This window comes from Bos indicus x Bos taurus, chromosome 21, assembly GCF_003369695.1.
Source record: "Bos indicus x Bos taurus breed Angus x Brahman F1 hybrid chromosome 21, Bos_hybrid_MaternalHap_v2.0, whole genome shotgun sequence".
Lineage (NCBI taxonomy): Eukaryota > Metazoa > Chordata > Mammalia > Artiodactyla > Bovidae > Bos > Bos indicus x Bos taurus.
In genome coordinates, this window is record NC_040096.1 from 34,106,041 (window position 1) to 34,119,067 (window position 13,027).

At 47.3% G+C, this 13,027-nt stretch overlaps 1 long non-coding RNA gene across 1 annotated transcript; it reads right to left on the reverse strand.

Annotated features, from left to right (window-relative positions):
• Window positions 1-959: 959 nt before the first annotated feature.
• LOC113879516 lies at window positions 960-1,707 on the reverse strand. The gene is made up of 3 exons (XR_003507363.1): window positions 1,638-1,707; window positions 1,310-1,359; window positions 960-1,070 (listed from the first exon to the last, which is right to left on the reverse strand). It is a non-coding gene; the product is annotated as an uncharacterized LOC113879516 (long non-coding RNA).
• Window positions 1,708-13,027: the final 11,320 nt, after the last annotated feature.

The following is a 13,027-nucleotide window of genomic DNA, read 5'->3' on the forward strand; positions in this document are numbered from 1 at the left end:
TCAGAAGGGGGAAGACTGACCTGAAGGCTGGGCTGCCCCGAGGCCTGCAGGGCATGCTGCAGGGCTTGGCTGAAGAGATCGTTGGTGATGGGCGTCCCTGACTGGACGCTGGAGGACATTGGGGAGGTCCCTGAGGAGTGGCCCTAGAGACAGACCATGGTCAGTGCCACCCTCAGAGCCACCCCAGTCTCCCAGCACACACCCACTGCCGTCACATCACCCCACGGTGCCCTGCGTGCCTCACCACTGCCTCCCAGCAGGGGCCAGCAGGAGACAGCCACAGAGCCACCTTAAAGCTCTCTATGTGCGCAGGAAGGGTTCTGTACTCTCTTGCCCCAGGGAGATGGAATGGGACCCCTGACCGAGCCTAGGACCCATACTGGCAGAGGAAAGATGGCTTTGCTGGCTGGAGTGACTATCACCAGAAATGCTTAAGCCTGTGATATACGCCTGGCCACTTTCAGGAATAAGTAAGGAACCATTATGCGACATGAGGTTCTTCCAACTGCTGAGAAGAGTCAGTCAGGCCTAGGATGAGCCCCAGACTTCTGAGCCTAAAGGCAGGTGAGGGGAGGTCGCCTGAGCTGCAGTGGGAAACCCACTGGGGCTCCAGGTAGAGCTCAGATCAAAGCAGATGGAGCACAAGGATCAGCAAAGGTAAACCCACTCTACCACTGGGCCCTTCTCCCTGGGGGCTCGGCCTGGACCTTCCCACCCCTCTCTCCATACCTGGGGGCTCGGCCTGGACTTCCCACCCCTCTCTCCATACCTGGGGGCTCGGCCTGGACCTTCCCACCCCTCTCTCCATACCTGGGGGCTCGGCCTGGACCTTCCCACCCCTCTCTCCATACGTGGGGGCTCGGCCTGGACGTCCCACCCCCTCTCTCCATACCTGGGGGCTCGGCCTGGACTTCCCACCCTCTCTCCATACCTCTCTCCGGAGTGCTGACCAGGGCCAGGGCAGTGGCCAGCTCGCTCTGGGTGATGGGCCGGGGCTCGGCAGCTCCACTGTACCCCAGGGAAGCTGGGCGGGAGCTGGGGGTGCTGCTTGAGGGCATGGACCTGGCACTCTGGACAGGGGAGGTGCCCAGATCAGGGTGGCAGCCCTGAGTGGTTCTCAGAAGAACCCTACCCCTGCTCTAGGAACAGTTCTTGGGGAGACTCCCCAGGCTGCCAGGGTCACAGCAATAGTGTGGCGGACCTGGGCCCCGACAGGGCCTCTGACCACCCCCAGCTGGGTGTGCCAGGTCCTGGGGAGGGCGCCTCCCCAGCACCATCTCCCGCAAATGGCAGGCGGCCCGTCACTTACTGGGTGAAAGTCGTCCTCATCATCAGAGAGCCCTTCAAACAGGAAGCCACCTGGAGGAGGCAGGACAGATTTCAGGAGGAGGAACAGGAAGGCACAGGCGCTGCTCCAGCGTCTCGGCGCTAGTTACTCCAAATTCATGTTCTCATCTCTCCCCTGGAAAATTACAGGACAGATGCTCTCCTTGACTCAAACCCAGAGTTCCCAAGGAACACCCTCTGCCAGCACTATACATAGCTGCGAGTAAAGCAAAGCCCTGGGCCACTGCCCATTCTCCAGGGGCTTGCATCCCGCAGTCCAGGGGCTCGCGTCCCGCAGTCCAGGGGCTCACCTGGCATGTCCTGGTAGGCGCTGGAGGGCTTGTCCTGGGAAGAGGAATTGCAGCCCCCACCCCACTCCCCCGCCATGCTCTGACTAGGGCTGCCAGCAGTCTTGGAGCTTTACAGATCTTTCTGGCGTGGCAGCACGCACACTCACTCACCCAACCCACACGCTCCCTGTAGGGACAGCCGTGGACCCACAGAGCCATGTGCATGCACTTCCTGCAGTGCCACACTCCTCAGGCATCCAGGCAGCATCTTATCCTGCTCCCCGCTTCCTGTGCTGGCTCCCTAAGGTTCCAGACAGTAGAGCTGTGAGGTCTGCTCCTTGGGAGGTCTTCAGAGGTGCTGGCCTTCCAGAGCAGCAGCAGCATGCCAGGATGCAGGAGAGCAAGGCTTCGAGTGATGGGCATCAGAGTGGAGGTTGTGCTACCCACGGCCAGGGAGGGAATTTGGCCAGCAGACAGACTGAGCAGGACCTCAGGCAGATCCCAGCACGAGGAGGCAGAATCAAATGCCTGACCCCACCTGGCCCCTCACAGCCTTCTGGCTGGCCTCCAGCCTACAGAGTAAGCGGTGCCAGCAGCCAAGCGAGACTTGCCACTTGCTACCTGGAATTCCACAGTAAAATGCTGGTGGGAGGGGACAAGACAAACAATGCTCTTCTGCTAGTGGCCTCACGTCCCTTCACTTCTCAAGGCCTCAGGTCCGGTCCCCCCAACCCATGAAGTGATCAATGTAGATAGAAGTCAGTGAGGATCTCTGGAAGGGCACAGACAAGTCTAACAGCAGACCACCTTGCTAATGGCCAGCTAAGTATTTGGACATGAGGGCTGTGTTTCTCAGAGGATGGGCTGGCCTGAGTGGACATGGTTCCCTGGAGCCTATAGGCAGGAGCAAGGTGATCTCCCCTCAGAGAGGAGTGGTGGGGAGGGTGAAGGTAGGCAGCGGGTGGATGATCTGTGGGAAGCACTCAAAGCCCCACCATTGCTTTGCTCTGACAACACTAGGAATTTTCAACTTGGGCTGTTTCTCCCCCTTTTTCATTTTTCCTCCCATCCCCAGGCAGCAGTCTTCTGGGCTGCCCTGCCACACACAAACACCCTCCTCCCCAGATGGTCTATGCGCAGAGAATTTAAGCTCATTTCGATGTGAGTGGGAGGGGATATAATTAAGAAGACTCTTTTTATTATCATGTTGAGGTAGTTTCCTTTTATTGCTTTTTGCTAAACATTTTTATCTTGAAAGGGTGTCAAATTTTGTCAATGTTTTTTCTACATTGAGATGTGCATGTGGTTTTTTCCCCTTCATTTTGTTGATGTGGTATATTACATTGATCACTTTTTGTGTGTTGAACCATCTTTGCAATCCAGGAATAAATCTCACTTGGTCATGGTGTGTCATGGTGCATCTTTTGATATGCTACTGAATTCTGTCTATTAGTATTTTGTGATTTTTGCATCAAGGTTTATAAGGGATATTCAGTTCAGTTCAGCCGCTCAGTCGTATCTGACTCTTGGCAACCCCATGAACCTCAGCACGCCAGGTCTCCCTGTCCATCACCAACTCCCGGAGTTTACCCAAACTCATGTCCACTGAGTTGGTGGTGCCATCCAGCCATCTCATCCTCTGTTGTCCCCTTCTCCTCCTGCCCCCAATCCCTCCCAGCATCAGGGTCTTTTCCAATGAGTCAGCTCTTCACATCAGGTGGCCAAAATATTGGAGTTTCAGCTTCAATATCAGTCCTTCCAATGAACACCCAGGACTGATCTCCCTTAGGATGGACTGGTTGGATCTCCTTGCAGTGCAAGGGACTCTCAAGAGTCTTCTCCAACACCACAGTTCAAAACCATCAATTCTTTGGTGCTCAGCTTTCTTTAGAGTCCTACTCTCCCATCCATACATGACCACTGGAAAAACCATAGCCTTGACTACATGGACCTGTATTGGACTGTAGTTTTCTTGTAGTGTCTTTGTCTGGCTTTGATGTCAGGGTAATGTCCTTGTAAAATGAGTTAGAAAGTGCTCCCTCTTCTTTGCTGCTGCTGCATAACTTCAGTTGTGTCCGACTCTGTGTGACCCCAAAGACGGCCTCCTACCAGGCTCCTCTGTCCTTGGGATTCTCCAGGCAAGAACACTGGAGTGGGTTGTCATTTCCTTCTCCAATGCATGAAAGTGAAAAGTGAAACTGAAGTCGCTCAGTCGTGTCTGACTCTTAGCGACCTCATGGACTGCAGCCTACCAGGCTCCTCCGTCCGTGGGATTTTCCAGGCAAGAGTACTGGAGTGGGTTGCCATTGCCTTCTCTGCCCTCTTCTTTAGGCTTTTGGAAAAGTTTGAGAAGAATTAGTATTATTTATTTAAATGTTCAGTAGAATTTACCAGTGAAGTCATCAAGTCCAGGACTTTTTTTTGTTGGTAGTTTTTTTTTTCTTAATTTTATTTTATCTTTAAACTTTATAATATTGTATTAGTTTTGCCAAATATCGAAATGAATCCACCACAGGTATACCTGTGTTCCCCATCCTGAACCCTCCTCCCTCCTCCCTCCCCATACCCTCCCTCTGGGTCATCCCAGTGCACCAGCCCCAAGCATCCAGTATCATGTTGGTAGTTTTTTGTTTTCATTGTCTTTTTTTTCCAAAAGCTTCTCAGCACCATGTGGTTAATAAATTTTTGATTACTGATTCAATCTCCTTACTAGTTATAGATCTATTCAGATACTCTGTTCATGGTTTAGTCTTTGTAGGTTTTGTGTTTTTAGCAGTTTGTGCATTTTTATTTAGCTTATCCAATTTGCTAGCATAGAACTGTTATAGCACTCTCCTATGCTAAGTCATTTTGGTCGTGTCCAACTCTGTGCGACCCCATAGACGGCAGCCCACCAGGCTGCCCTATCCCTGGAATTCTCCAAGCAAGAACACTGGAGTGGGTTGCCATTTCCTTATCCAATGCATGAAAGTGAAAAGTGAAAGTGAAGTTGCTCAGTCGTGTCCGACTCTTAGCGACCCCATGGACTGCAGCCCACCAGGCTCCTCCGTCCATGGGATTTTCCAGGCAAGAGTGCTGGAGTGGGGTGCCATCGCCTTCTCCAAGCACTCTCCTATAGTCCTTTTTATTTCCATAGAATCGGGTACTGTTCCCATTTTCATTTCTGATTTTAGTAATTTGGATCTTCTCTCTTTTCTTCTTAGTCTAGTTAAAGGTCTGTCAATTTTGTTGATCTTTCCAAAGAACCAACTTTTGGTTTCATTGATTTTTTTCTATTGTTTTTCTCTTCTTGATTTCACTTATCTCTGCTCTAATGTTTACCATTTCCTTCCTCCTACTAGCTTTGGCTTTAGTTTTTTCGTTTAGTTTTAGTTCCTTAAGTTGTAAAGTAGGTTGTTGATTTGAGACCTCTTTTTGTTTTCTTTTTTTCAGTTCTATTGAGGTATAATTGACATATAGCACAGCAGATTTACTCTCTTAACAACTTTCACATATAACATACAGCAGTGTTGACCATATTTATCATGCTGTACATCACATCCCTAATATTTATTTGTCTTATAACTGGAAATTTGTACCTTTTGACTCCCTTTATCTAATTCTCCCTCTCACTTCCCCCACCTCTGGTAATCATAAATATGATCTCTTTTTCTATGAACTTGTTTGTTTTTGAAGTATAAACAACCTTCAACACTATGTTAGTTCCTGTTACACAACACAGTGATTTGATATTTCTATACATCTCAAAATGTTCATCACAGTAAGTCTAGTTACAATAGGTCACTATACAAAGATATTATATAGTTACTGACTATATTCCCCACACTGCACATTTCAAGACTTATTTATTTTGGAACTGGAAGTTTGTACCTCTTAATCTCCTTCATCTATTTCTTTTCTCCTCCTACCTCTCTCCCCTGTGGAAACCACCTGTTTAATCTCTGTATCTGTTTTGTTTTGTTCTATCTGTATCTCATTTGTTTTGTTGTTTAGGTTCTACATATATGAGAAATCATACAGTATTATCTTTCTCTGACTTATTGTGCTAAGCATAATACCCTCTAGGTCTAGTCATGTTGTCACGAGTGGCAAGATTCCGTTCTTTTCTTATGGCTGAATAATATTCCATTCTGTGTGTGTGTGTGTGATTGTACACAACACATCTTTTTTATCCATTCACCTATTGATGGGAATTTATCTTGTATCCATATCTTGGCCATTGTAAATCATGCTGCAATGAACTTACGGGTGTATATATCTATTCTAATTAGAGCTTTAGTTTTCTTCAGATAAATACCCAGGAATAGAATTGCTGGATCATTGGTAGTTCTATTTTTCATTTTTTTTGAAGAATTTCTATACTGTTTTCCTAAGTGGCTGTACCAATTTACATTCCCAACAGTGTGCAAGGTTCCCTTTTCTCTCCATCCTCATTGACAATTGTTGTAATTTTGGACAGTAATAGCCATTCTGACAGGCACAAGGTAATAGCTCATTGAAGTTTTGATTTACGTTTTCCTGATTAGTTATGTTGAGCATCTATTGTTGCCTGTTTGCCTTCTGTATGTTCTTATTTTTTAATGTAAGTATTTATAGTTATAAATTCCCATCAGCACCACTTTCACTGTGTCCCAGTGTTGCTTGGGTGTTGCTTTCATTTTCAATCATCTCTACATATTTTCTAATTTCCTCTCTGACTTCTTCTTTGATCCACTGGTTATTTAAAAGTGTATTGTTTAGTATCCACAGTTTTGTATACTTTCCAGTTTTCTTTATGTTAGTGATTTCTAGTTTTATCTTGTGGTGAGAGAAGATGCTTTGTATGATGTGTCTCATAATCTACTGAGACTTAACTTGTGGCCTAATATACAGATTTTGGGCTCCAAAGTCACTGCAGATGGTGACTGCAGCCATGAAATTAAAAGACGCCTGCTCCTTGGAAGAAAAGTTATGACCAACCTAGACAGCATATTAAAAAGCAGAGACATTAATTTGCCAACAAAGGTCCGTCTAGTCAAAGCTATGGTTTTTCCAGTGGTCATGTATGGATGGGAGAGTAGGACTCTAAAGAAAACTGAGCACCAAAGAATTGATGCTTTTGAACTGTGGTGTTGGAGAAGACTCTTGAGAGTCCCTTGCACTGCAAGGAGATCCAACCAGTCCATCCTAAGGGAGATCAGTCCTGGGTATTCATTGGAAGGACTGATATTGAAGCTGAAACTCTGGCCACCTGATGCAAAGAACTGACTCATTTGAAAGACCCTGATGCTGGGAAAGATTGAGGGCAGGAGGAGAAGGGGACGACAGAGGATGAGCTGGTTGGATGGCATCACTGACTCGATGGACATGGGTTTGGGTGGTCTCCGGGAGTTGGTGATGGACAGGGAGGCCTGGTGTGCTGCAGTTCCTGGGGTTGCAAAGAGTCCGACACGACTGAGCAACGAATTGAACTGAACTGATCTGATATATTTGAAACTACAAATTAAAAGAGCATAACACACGTACTTCCCAGGTGGTTCAGTGGTTAAGAATCACCTGCCAGTGCAGGAGACACAGGTTCGATCCCTGGTCCAGGAATATTCCACTTGCTGTGGGGCAACTAAGCCCATGTGCCACAACTACTGAAGCCTGCATGCCCTGCAACCTGTGCTCTGCAGCAAGAGAAGCCACTGCAATAAGAAGCCCGCATAACACAGCGGAAGAGTAGCCCCCACTTGATGCAACTAGAGAAAGCCTCTGTGCAGCAATGAAGACTCAGTGCAGCCAAAAATAAATAAATTGATTAATTAAAGAAAAAGGAGCATACCACATGTTTAAGACTATTGTCCTTAAAACAAGCAACACCAAGATGTAGTCTGGTAAATTTACTGGTTAAAAAAAGAGAGAAAAATAGGTAACTAGGCAAAAAAAAAAAAAAGATGGCTGGGTATAAGCAGTCCTCCTGCATCACAGGCCCCCAGCCAGGCCATCCCTGGGGCTCGGATCCTGTGGGAACCAATCAGACCTGACCCCTCTGGTGACCCCACCCTCCCACCACAATCAGATGAGATCAGATCAGTCTCTCAGTTGTGTCCGACTCTTTGCGACCCCATGAATCGCAGCATGCCAGGCCTCCCTGTCCATCACCAACTCCCGGAGTTCACTCAGACTTACATCCATTGAGCCAGTGATGCCATCCAGCCATCTCATCCTCTGTTGTCCCCTTCTCCTCCTGCCCCCAATCCCTTCCAGCATCAGAGTCTTTTCCAATGAGTCAACTCTTCACATGAGGTGGCCAAAGTACTGGAGTTTCAGCTTTAGCATCATTCCTTCCAAAGAAATCCCAGGGCTGATCTCCTTCAGAATGCACTGGTTGGATCTCCTTGCAGTCCAAGGGACTCTCAAGAGTCTTCTCCAACACCACAGTTCAAAAGCATCAATTCTTCAGCACTCAGCCTTCTTCACAGTCCAACTCTCACATCCATACATGACCACAGGAAAAACCATAGCCTTGACTAGACGAACCTTTGTTGGCGAAGTAATGTCTCTGCTTTTCAATATGCTATCTAGGTTGGTCATAACTTTCCTTCCAAGGAGTAAGCGCCTTTTAATTTCATGGCTGCAGTCACCATCTGCAGTGATTTTGGAGCCCAGAAAAATAAAGTCTGACACTGTTTCCACTGTTTCCCCATCTATTTCCCATGAAGTGATGGGACCTGATGCCATGATCTTCGTCTTCTGAATGTTGAGCTTTAAGCCAACTTTTTCAGTCTCCACTTTCACTTTCATCAAGAGGCTTTTGAGTTCCTCTTCATTTTCTGCCATAAGGGTGATGTCATCTGCATATCTGAGGTTATTGATATTTCTCCCGGCAATCTTGATTCCAGCTTGTACATCTTCCAGCCCAGCGTTTCTCATGATGTACTCTGCATAGAAGTTAAATAAACAGGGTGACAATATACAGACTTGACGTACTCCTTTTCCTATTTGGAACCAGTCTGTTGTTCCATGTCCAGTTCTAATTGTTGCTTCCTGACCTGCATACAAATTTCTCAAGAGGCAGATCAGGTTGTCTGGTATTCCCATCTCTTTCAGAATTTTCCATAGTTTCTTGTGATCCACACAGTCAAAGGCTTTGGCATAGTCAATAAAGCAGAAATAGATGTTTTTCTGGAACTCTCTTGCTTTTTCCATTATACAGCAGATATTGGCAATTTGATCTCTGGTTCCTCTTTCTTTTCTAAAACCAGCTTGAACATCTGGAAGTTCACGGTTCACATATTGCTGAAGCCTGGCTTGGAGAATTTTGAGCATTACTTTACTAGCGTGATAAGAGTGCAATTGTGCAGTAGTTTGAGCATTCTTTGGCATTTTCTTTCTTTGAGATTGGAATGAAAACTGACCTTTTCCAGTGCTGTAGCCACTGCTGAGTTTTCCAAATTTGCTGGCATATTGAGTGCAGCACTTTCACAGCATCATCTTTCAGGATTTGGAATAGCTCAACTGGAATTCTATCACCTCCACTAGCTTTGTTCGTAGTGATGCTTTCTAAGGCTCACTTGACTTCACATTCCAGGATGTCTGGCTCTAGGTCAGTGATCACACCATTGTGATTATCTGGGTCGTGAAGATCTTTTTTGTACAGTTCTTCTGTGTATTCTTGCCACCTCTTCTTAATATCTTCTGCTTCTGTTAGGTCCATATCATTTCTGTCCTTTATTGAGCCCATCTTTGCATGAAATGTTCCTTTGGTATCTCTGATTTTCTTGAAGAGATCTCTAGTCTTTCCCATCCTGTTGTTTTCCTCTATTTCTTTGCATTGATCGCTGAAGAAGGCTTTCTTATCTCTTCTTGCTATTCTTTGGAACTCTGCATTCAGATGTTTATATCTTTCCTTTTCTCCTTTGCTTTTCACTTCTCTTCTTTTCACAGCTATTTGTAAGGCCTCCCCAGACAGCCATTTTGCTTTTTTGCATTTCTTTTCCATGGGGATGGTCTTGATCCTTGTCTCCTGTACAATGTCATGAACCTCAGTCCATAGTTCATCAGGCACTCTATCTATCAGATCTAGGCCCTTAAATCTATTTCTCACTTCCACTGTATAATCATAAGGGATTTGATTTAGGTCATACCTGAATGCTCTAGTGGTTTCCCCTACTTTCTTCAATTTAAGTCTGAATTTGGCAATAAGGAGTTCATGGTCTGAGCCACAGTCAGCTCCTGGTCTTGTTTTTGCTGACTCTATAGAGCTTCTCCATCTTTGGCTGCAAAGAATATAATCAATCTGATTTCGGTGTTGACCATCTGGTGATGTCCATGTGTAGAGTCTTCTCTTGTATTGTTGGAAGAGGGTGTTTGTTATGACAGTGCATTTTGTTGGCAAGACTCTATTAGTCTTTGCCCTGCTTCATTGCTTATTCCAAGGCCAAATTTGCCTGTTACTCCAGGTGTTTCTTGACTTCCTACTTTTGCATTCCAGTCCCCTATAATGAAAAGGACATCTTTTTTGGGTGTTAGTTCTAAAAGGTCTTGTAGGTCTTCATAGAACCGTTCAACTTCAGCTTCTTCAGCGTTACTGGTTAGGGCATAGACTTGGATTACTGTGATATTGAATGGTTTGCCTTGGAAATGAACAGAGATCATTCTGTCATTTTCGAGAGCACAATACCAGCTGCCAACTGTCTGCGACAAGTGTGACTTTCTGTGGAGGGGGTTTTCCTAAAGCAGGGCTGCCTGCTGGAGCATCATTCTTCCTCATCAGCGCTGGGTGCTGTCACCCTCTGGTCCTCACCGTCCCCACATCCTCACTGCCCGTGAAAGAGGGCTGCTCAGGGGAGGGGGAGTGGTCGCTAGAATGGGGGGCAGTGGCATTATCTGTGAAGGGAGCAACAAGGGAAGGGCCCACAGTCGGTCTGGACAAGGACAGCCTTCCAAGCTGACCCACTGACCCAACAGGCCTTGAATGCTAACCTCAAGGAGCCCTTTGAGAGAAGGCATGGGGCGGGCTCCGAGAATGGCAGGAATGCGGTATCCAGTAGGGAGTGCCTGCAGCAGGCAGCCAGGGAGGCCCGGGCACGGGACAGGAGCCAGTCCACCCTCTGACTGGAGGCCCAACCACAGCTGTCAGGAGCCTCCTCCCATAGTCAGGCCCCACCCTGGATCACCAGACCCACCTCACACCCTCGCCAGAGGAAGAAGAGGGAAGGCCCACCCAGGGCCCAGGAATTAGCCCTCAGGCTCACCATCCTGTGGAAGCCCACAGGTCAAGGAGAAGGGAAGGGAACAGTGGCTGAGCTGAGGGGTTTGGGGGCCAGAGAGACAGTGCCACTGGCCCACACAGAACAAGGGGGACAGAGCAGGGCCAGGCAGCCGCTCAGGTTTCTGGAGCTCATCACCCTGCTCCAGCCCAGGACCACAGCCTGGACTTTGTGAGAGCATCCTGATCTTCAAAAGCCGTCCATTCCCTTCTCTCGGCCTCCCTGTGTCATCTCCTGCTCTCTACCCAACATTCCCTTGCTGGCCAAGGGAAAAGTCACTGACCTGGTAACTAGAGGGATCGTCCACCCACCATCCTTCCAGATAGGACTCTGACCTCCAGGGGCTTTTAGCAATCAAAGCCTTAAACTCGAAGGAATGACTGTGGAACTTTGTGTGTCAGATCAGTGGACGGAAACATTTTCAGTGGAGGAGGTGAGGGGCAAAGGAGCAAACATTTCATTGTTGCCTCTCGCAGAATGGCAGGGAGGAGGGCCCGGGAAGCCACTCCTTGTATCCAGAAGCCCAGTTTTTGTGTGGCATGGCCCTGAGCTTTGGGATGTGATTGCTGTTGGGGTGCTGATGACACTCAGCAGGGCAGGTCAGGGCTCCAGACAGCTGCCTGATGGGGGAGAGCTGGTGAGCTGGGGCAGGTACCAGTACCCTGGTACCTGAATACCCTGGGGTGGTACTCAGCTCTTAGAGGCCTTGGAGGTGAGCCTCTCTTTATCAGCCACGGGAACAGTGAGCTGTGTGCTGGGCCACTGGGGAGGGTCCTTTGGCCCACCAAGGTCAGCTGTGGGGGGGAGGGGAGCATACCTCACGTGCGGAGGGAAGTAGCAGATATAGAATGAAAGGGCATATGCAAATATAAATGTAAACTTTTCTCAGTAATTATATCAGTGATTGTAGTATTCATATTCTTATGCTGGAGACTGTTGTGTATGCAATGTGGGATAGAGTGAGTAATTATGGAATACTCCTTATGTTCTTGAGAACTAGGATTCTCAGTGTGGAAAAGAAAAGAAACATGTAATATAAAAAGGTTACATAAACCCTTGTAGTCTTGAATTTGAAGTAGCAGTATAAATTATCTCTATTTCTATCTTTTAAGTATAGCTCTAGATATAAATAGAGATATAGACATAGATCTAGCTCTCTCCACTAAAGCAGCTTAGAAATAATGACCAATCCAGTAGAAATGAGTATCCCTAGTGGAAAAGGCAATAGCAACCCACTCCAGTACTCTTGCCTGGAAAATCCCATGGATGGAGGAGCACGGTAGGCTGCAGTCCATGGGGTCACGAAGAGTCAGACACGACTGAGCGACTTCACTTTTACTTTTCACTTTCATGCACTGGAGAAAGAAATGGCAACCCACTCCAGTGTTCTTGCCTGGAGAATCCGAGGGCCGGGGAAGCCTGGTGGGCTGCCGTCTATGGGGTCACACAGAGTCAGACACAACTGAAGCGACTTAGCAGCAGTGCCAGGTTGTGGTCTTGAGATTCAATTTACCACTAAACACAATCTGAACTTTCTGAAGAAATGCCTCATTGTTGTTTGGTGCAGGAATGTAAAGAAGAGGCAAATGTAAACTCTTGCCATGCCACAGGGTAAGGCAATGATAAGAACCTTTTAGGTTAAACGTTAAAATGACTCAGGCATAAGCTGAAGAGACTCCACTGTGATGATGGTGCTGATCTTGGGTGGCCTTGGCCTGTAACTGTTTGAAGCGGAGCTTGGGTCCCCAGTTGGAGATTGAGGACAGGTTGCAGCAGTCAGACCACCACATCCTAATCACTAGACCAGTGGTCAGTGACAAGGGCCTTGGCCTTTCAGCTTTGCAGAAAAGAATTGCCACAAAGACAGAACGCAGTGAAACAAATAAAGTATTTATTAGGAGGAAAAAAAGAGTACAGTACATGTAGGTAGACACACAGACTCAGAGAGAGAGAGAAAGAGAGAGAGAGGGAGGCTGACTCGTGTCAGCGTGGCAGTTTGAATTACTTTTATGAGGCATTGCTTCCTCCCATGTGTACGCACGCATCTCTCCAAGATGGATTCTACTGCAAAGGCCTGTGGATAGAGCATCTCTTGACATTACTCCCCTTTGACCTCCAAGGAGCCTTTCTGTGCATGTGTGGTCACGGAGGTCTTCTGACTTCAAGAATGAGAAA